The 7210-nt window shown below is 34.0% G+C and overlaps 1 pseudogene; it reads right to left on the bottom strand.

Moving 5' to 3' along the window:
• Positions 1-5557: 5557 nt before the first annotated feature.
• LOC111906361 (SUMO-activating enzyme subunit 1B-1-like) lies at positions 5558-7210 on the bottom strand (annotated as a pseudogene).

The following is a 7210-nucleotide window of genomic DNA, read 5'->3' as shown; positions in this document are numbered from 1 at the left end:
AAATTGTTGTCTCAACATCCCCCCCCCCCCCCCCCCCCCCGAGACATAAAGTATGTAATCAAGGTCATGTTTTTAGTAAAGTTATTATGATATCATATAATAGGTGTACTTTTATATCGGAATTAGCTTGGGTATTACAAATTTTTTTGTGTATTACCTTTGCCTCTATGTATTGTTGTTACTATGAGTTTCATTGATTTAAATATCCTTGTTTCTTTAAGGATGCAATACACTTGATACTTGCAATTTGATTGAATTGGTTGTTTATGAGGTTATAAAGTTGGGTAAGTTTCAACATATAATTCATCTTTAAGGGTTATGAAAAATAAGAAGAACCAAATAAAGGATATAATTGTATTTGTTTTGGGTGGGTACCACACTATTTTTTTTTTTTATAGAGATCAATACCAAATCTTCTAAAAATAACATATCTTCTTTGAAATTTTAATAAAATGGTACATAAGTTGAAAAAATAAACTTTTCATGTTGGAACAACTTTGTCAAACTAGAATAACATTTTATTATGAGAAGCAATAACCATTTCTAAAAACAATATATAAAAATACGAACAACTAAAAATAAAAGACAATAATATTTCAGAATATTTTAAATTAACTTTTCATAACAAACAAAATCCACATATTAACAAAAACAAATACAAAAAAATACGAAATATATATTATTGTGGTCAAATTAGAAAAAAAAAATGTTAATTTGCATAAATTTAGTGAAAAAAATGACATCACTGTAGTGACCTACCAAACCGGTCATTAGGGTTATAGCTATTGCGATATAATGTGATGACTTTAATGAAAAAATGTGACATTATGACTCGTTAGAGCGGCTATTAGGGATTATAGTGATCATGGTAGAATGTTATGGGGTTTGATATTTACTCATGAACTGTAAAAAAAAATTTCCGATCAAACAACAACTAAAAAGACTCTCAAGTCATTCACTTCTCCCTTCATGATTTGAATATGTTCTGGGTTTACTTAAACCCATGGAAAACCCACATCACTTTTTCTGCAAACTCCATCTCCGATCAAACCACCACCACCATGGGCTGAACACATATGATAAATAATCCATAGTTTTCAGTTTTTATTAACTCTATTTTATTTAAACCGGAAGAATCCTTTTTTCATTGAATGCAAGTTGGGGTCTTCTTTAATCACTCATTTGGATCTTCGTCCACCTATGACACGCGGATAATCATTCGTTCTTTAATCACAACCAATCGAAAAAAAATAATTCTTCATTGCCTCGTCAGATGATCGGTTTTAGGTTTGTTCTGTCGTAGCAGGAGGATGAGATTAGCTTTGTGTGGGTGGGCGTTCTTCGGCACCATAAAGTTTGGGCGATGTTCACCGTCGGCACTGCAAGGTTGGGGCGATGCTCACCATCGGTAGGACTTTCTGACATTATGAAGGACTGTTGCATTCCGGATCTTCCACCAGATGCTTCCTCCGGTTTAGTGCCAATAACATCGATACTCCGGTGATTAAAAGAGTGCCGATGAGAAAGTAATGAGACCAATGTTTTAAAAACCGGTTTGAACCAGCCGGTCGAACCAGTTGGACCGAAAATCGGGGAATGGAGCAGTTCAACTATCAACGGTTTTATGTCTATTTTTCAACCGGATCAAACCGATCGGTTTTTACAAAAATCCGGTTGAACCAGTTCAATTAAACCGGTTGAACCGGTTAAATTTAATAAAAGCACATGGAATCGAAACATTTTGCATAATAAACTTTGGTAGTTTTTTCACATTTGTTAAAAAATTTATGAATAAAAACATATGATAAATGTTATGAAGTATTTGATGCATTTATATTTATGTAGGACTTTATTTTCTTTTTAATGCACATAGATTGATGTAACACTTATGGTTATAAGTTATTTTAATGTATTTAGAATGATCTACAACTTATTTTTATGTGTATTTTAATGTTTGAACCTGCGGACATCATATTCTTGATTTGTGTATGTAGGTATGTGTACGAAAATACAAAAAAAAATGAAAATTATAGAAACCAGTTACTCAGCGGTCGAACCGGTTAAACCAATTGAATCAGAAACCGGACACTATTCCAGATCAACTAAAAAACCGGTTTTTAAAACATTGAGACAAAATACTCAAGTGTCAAATCTTACTAATTCTTTTTAATATAAACACCAAAGAGAGAGAGAGAGAGAGAGAGAGAGAGAGAGAGAGAGAGAGAGAGAGAGAGAGAGAGAGAGAGAGAGAGAGAGAGAGAGAGAGAGAGAGAGAGAGAGAGAGAGAGAGAGAGAGAGAGAGAGAGAGGTAACAAAAATGAGTATATTTAAAATGATGTAATAAGGGTATAATTGTAAAAATAAATAATAATAAGTGGATGGATAAATACCTTTCTGGACGAATCTGCCCTTTTTCAAGGTATGATAGCTTTAATAAAAAAAATCTATATAATGCTTAAATTGAAAACGGAAAAATATAGTAACTTTGAAGTAATTAGCCATTAAAAAATACCATAACTAAAATACCAAAAAAATACGATACCAACAAATTGTAGCTTATTTTGATCTTCTTGCAATCAAGTTTGAAATTTTTTTGGGTGGTACATTAAAATTATGACATACAATACTATTAAATTCATAAAATCTCACAATAGTTACTTTAGGAAAAATGTGAAAATTATATACTAAACCACGAAAACAAACATCAAATCTTTGTGAGTCGTTAGTGGAGTTGATAGTTAATCGACACAATAATTTGGGACTACAAAGGTGAAATGATGGAACAACTCGAGGAAAGATGGAAGGAGAAAAGGACTGAACGACAAAAGGCAGCCTCAAGAAAACCTTATATTCCCTGAGGGGGTTCTACCCCGTGGAAACGCTCTTTAATGGAACTTTAGCTTTAGCTGGTCGTGACCAAGAAACCACTGGTATCACATTCTCTGGTCCAATTGAACAGACCGCGCAATTTCGAATTGACGCAACATGAAACCTATTAGTCCGAAAGTGCCGTGGAGAGGCACAAAAGTCCACAGACCGCCTAATTGACACCAACGAGTAAAATCTCCTTGTGCTTCAGGACCCCACAGTAATAACAAAGAATGTGCTAAACTATTCGCAGGAGTAGAAACCACGACAGTTAAGAAATTGCAGCCTTCCAAATAGGAACTGGCCAATCCATAGGTATACCATGAAGTTACAAAGGTTGTACCTGTGAACCAACCCCCTACAGCGAAATAGGCACAAGGAAAGAGCAATAGGCTGGACCAGCCTACAAAAACGAAATGGTCCCGCCATAACCAGTCATCCATAATATCAAACAAATCATTTTCGTCTTTGGTAACTTTACCAATGGTTATAGTCATCGTAATCTTCTTATTCAACTACTTCGACCATTTCCGAACACCTCATAGTATTTTCGGGGCGTCCACCAGAATAGGCGATATTCACTAGGCCAAGAGCACCCCCTCGAGTAAAAGCTTCTATAGCCGGTTGACCAAAATGAGGATCGTTATACTGGAGCTCTTTTTCTGTTATTAATTTATGCCATATCTTTAATAGCGGGTTGGTTACACCTACAACCGACATGGAAACCGAGTGTTTCGTGGTTAAAAATGCAGAATCTCGTCTCAATCATCATTTATCACGACTCTTCCACGTAAGTTCCTTGGCTTGGACATGGCATTTAGTCCATGTCGCTATTCCTGCATCCAGAGGGGAGTACGTCCGATGGAATAATTTCTTAGATGTATTACCACATCCGCAAGGGTTAGGCCCACTTTTTACAGGTTAGTGGAATCTTTATGCTCAAAATCCCGATTCAAGTAGTCATTTATTTGGTACCTCCCAAGGAGCAGGAACTGCCATTATAACCCTTCTCAGGGTTTGGTTAAACGACACAATAATGTGACATCATAAATGAGAACGAGGGTGTGATGTGGGTTTGCATTGTTAATCACATCTTGTTTGCAATCCTTGATATCCGGTCACAAATAAAAGAACATAATATAGATTAACATGTCATTGATTGTTAATGATTCTCAAGAGATCTAAGAGTTTCACTATGATTGAAATTGGTAAATTGTTTTACCTACCTACAATAGAATTGTGATGTGATTACTACATTCATCTTCATATTTTGAATCGAAAATATGGATCATAACCTTAATTTAAAAATTGGTTAATAATTAAGGATTGAATCGACTTCTTTAAACTTCCCTCTTGGGTTAGATGGAAATTCTCTCTCACCTCCTTGCGCCTTTCAAATTCTAGCTTCTCTTTCTTCTTTATCGGAAGTAGCTCATTTGTTATGGAATCTTCTTTGAATTGAAAGTTGTCTTCGATGAACATATCAATCAAATCAATAATGCGTCAACTTTGAAAAAGTTGTTATTCCCATAAAAATGTAGATTTTTCAAATAAGGTCTCTTGCATCATTGTCTCTACGTCCTCGATGTTCAAAAATGATCTTTTATGAACATATGAAATGAATTTGCAATTGAGTGAAATGTTTCATCATAAGGTAAGACAATAGTGATTTGAAAATCATCAAAAGTTCCTAATTGCATCTAATCTAATCACAAGATCTAATGCACAAGATGACATTGACGGAATTCTTATACGTTCTCCAAACTGTGGAAACGGATTGAAAAAGGTTACTTTTCTATCCGGTTCCAATTGTTGGCTTTCTGAATGTAGGCGGAAAAAGAGGAAAAGTTTGATTCTTTTTGTTAATATTTTTGTTTGATTTTTTAAGTGGGTCATAATATTGTTGGTGTATAATTTATAGTAAAAATTTAAAATTTTAGGTGAATCAAAGGACCACATTGACATATATTAAACTCGCATCTGGTGATGCTACTTTTGCGACCTCCTTGCTGGAGTTCTTGCCACCATGGCAATTCTTCCTTGTTTGTATAAGTTGGGCGTGGTGGATTCTGTCTACACAACTTCATTGATTTTTGGTTCACGTTAATTGTTGGGGTTCACTACAACAAACGAGACCTATAGGGACGACAAATGTCGTCTCTATAGGTTCAAAAAGTCATCCCTATAGGTGGTTGGGGCGATATGTCGTCCCTATAGCTTTCATTTCTATAGCCCCGTCGCAATAGATCTGTATTGTCGTCACTAAAAAACTCGTCGCGATAGGTAGCCTTTGGTGACGATATGTCGCCCTATTTTGATTCGTCGCTATAGGTTGCTGGTCTCCTTTGGTAAAGCTATAGGGACGACATGTCGTCTCTATAGATTTATCTATAAAAGCAACCCGTCGTCTCCACAAATACAGCTATAGAGACGACTTGGCGCCTCCATAGATGGATGCAGACTGGGCAACACTCACCCTATAGCAACGGTGATTCGTCATGGTTCATGTATCTGTAGAGACGACATGTCGTCTCTATAGATACGCCTATAAAAACAACATGTCGTCTCTATAGATATCTGTAGAGATGACATGTCGTCTCTATAGGTATGACCTTGTCATCTCTATAGGTATGTCCATATAGCTCCTTTTAACCACTATAATTTCCCAAATTCTTAAAAGTTTACAAAATAGCTAAATCGGTAAATTTAATTGCAAAATATTAAAATACGATATAATCTCAAAACATTAAAATATAATACAATCTCAAAACATTTACCAAAACATTCATTTGAAATGTATAAAAGTTTCATAGAATTACAAATCGGTACTTTGATCATCATCACTTTGGGCATCACTTTGAGTATCATCATTATATATCACTTGTCTGTTTCGACACAACCAATCTTTCTAGAAGAGTGTCTGGAATCTCGGATTCATTTAGCGACTGAAATAAAATAAAAAAGTTATAATTTTGATTGATTTTATTTAAATAAATAAACAAATAATTAGATTAGCGTGTATTATATCTATACATGTGCGAGGCAAAGTTCATTTCTGAGTTTTAAGACGTTTGCCATGTCAGCAATTGAAGTTTCTCCAGGTTTGCGCTTCTTCACCTCTTCAAACCTTTCTACCACAGTAAAAAAATAAAAAAAAAAATAAAAAAAAGTTAAATTTAATTAAGAAATTGATTAAAAAATAAATTAAAGGATTAAGATTGTGTTAAAGGTGTACCTCTCATAGCAAAGTAAAGCTTTGACATACGCTTAGGAAGAGATCTCCATGGTATTGCAATGGCTTCCTGTAAAATAAATAATCATACACGAATTTTTATTTATTTTTATATATTTGACAAAGTAAAATTTGTAAAAGTTGATTTGAGGATTCAAGTGAAACACAAATATAGAAAATAAAACAAGCTTTGTTGTGTATAAAAGCAAAAGGGCATGTTTGTCTATAAGTGGATAGTAGGTACTTAAATGATACAAACATAAAACAATATTTTCTTTAAGTGGTTGATTATTTATTTATTTATTTTGTTTGGATTGTTGACAAAATCGTATTTTAAAATTAAGTGATACCTCAAATGATTGATATTGCAACGGACATTCAATTGTCTCATCAATCTTTTTCTACAAAAGAAAGAATTCAAAACATTAATCAAACAAGAGAATTTTTTTATTTTAATTTACGATTTGAGTTTTTATCAAGTAATAAGAAGTTAAAGGATCAAAATTATCACCTTGGCGTAACAATACTTCTGCAAATCAACAAATATTTCACCACAAGAAACTCTACAATCAACACTGTAGAACGCAACTCGTTTTGATAACTTCCTACATTTTTCATTCACTGATTTCTGTAGTATCAAGGAATAAGAAAAAGATTAGTTTTATATGGATTCAAATAAGATAGAATTAAATTAAATCATTAATATGAAAGAGAATAATATACTTTGGCTGTAAGTAAGCAGCAATTGATAACCACAACATCAACTTCTCAAAGAAATCTACACCAAAGCTTGACAAATCTCCTGTAGAAAGAAAAAAAAAAGCATTATAAGGTCTTAGTAAGAATCAACTTAAACATATTATAAGATTCAGATTAAAGGATTGGATCATCTTCTCTAAAAGGGATACCTTTTTCTACAGAAACATGAACCATAGGATTGAAATCTTTCAGTGAGTCGCAGCAAAGCTCTGCAAGAGAACCTCCACCACCCATGTTTTCATCAAAAGGAATCAGAAAGTTAGCAGCTAGTGCTTCTGCTGTGACTGGATTATCATCATTCAATGTCAAACTTCCTACACCAGCCAGAACAATGTTCTTGCAGAACTGCAT

Source organism: Lactuca sativa, chromosome 3 (assembly GCF_002870075.4).
Source record: "Lactuca sativa cultivar Salinas chromosome 3, Lsat_Salinas_v11, whole genome shotgun sequence".
Lineage (NCBI taxonomy): Eukaryota > Viridiplantae > Streptophyta > Magnoliopsida > Asterales > Asteraceae > Lactuca > Lactuca sativa.
This window is presented reverse-complemented; position numbering and strand designations above follow the sequence as displayed.